Source organism: Bison bison, unplaced genomic scaffold (genome assembly GCF_000754665.1).
Source record: "Bison bison bison isolate TAMUID 2011002044 unplaced genomic scaffold, Bison_UMD1.0 scf7180017864369, whole genome shotgun sequence".
Taxonomy (NCBI): Eukaryota; Metazoa; Chordata; class Mammalia; order Artiodactyla; family Bovidae; genus Bison; species Bison bison.
This window is the reverse complement of record NW_011494941.1, coordinates 4,648,570-4,649,040: the sequence shown is the minus strand read 5'-3', so window position 1 is coordinate 4,649,040 and position 471 is coordinate 4,648,570. Positions and strand designations below refer to the sequence as shown.

At 45.2% G+C, this 471-nt stretch overlaps 1 protein-coding gene across 4 annotated transcripts in view; it reads right to left on the bottom strand.

Annotated features, from left to right (window-relative positions):
* The window catches only part of SCML1 (sex comb on midleg-like 1 (Drosophila)), a 37,907-nt gene that overhangs the window by 23,479 nt on the left and 13,957 nt on the right, over positions 1-471 (bottom strand). The gene's annotated exons all lie outside the window — the stretch shown is intronic.

The window sequence follows — 471 nt, the reverse complement described above, 5'->3', positions numbered from 1 at the left end:
TTCAGTTCTAGTTCAGTTCAGTTCGGTCGCTCAGTCATGTCTGACTCTTTGCGACCCCATGAATCGCAGCACGCCAGGCCTCCCTGTCCATCACCAACTCCCGGAGTTCACTCAGACTCATGTCCCATCGAGTCAATGATGCCATCCAGCCATCTCATCCTCTGTTGTCCCCTTCTCCTCCTGCCCCCAATCCCTCCCAGACAAGTACTCAGTTATTCAACCAGAGTGCTCGACATCTTAAAGTTAGTGTGTTGTAATGGAGGTGGGTTTTGTAATTCGCTAGGAAGATTTGTTTCTCTAACCAAAGATGTCAACACAAGTTTGACCTCTGTGTGAATTAACCTAAAGTGTACCTTTCCTTTTCTGTCATCTGGGCTCTAGCCATTTTAGGAACACATGATTGTTTACACAGGGAAAGGGTCAAGAAAAACAAGATGAAAAAACTCACAGTGCAATCATTATGAGTATTAG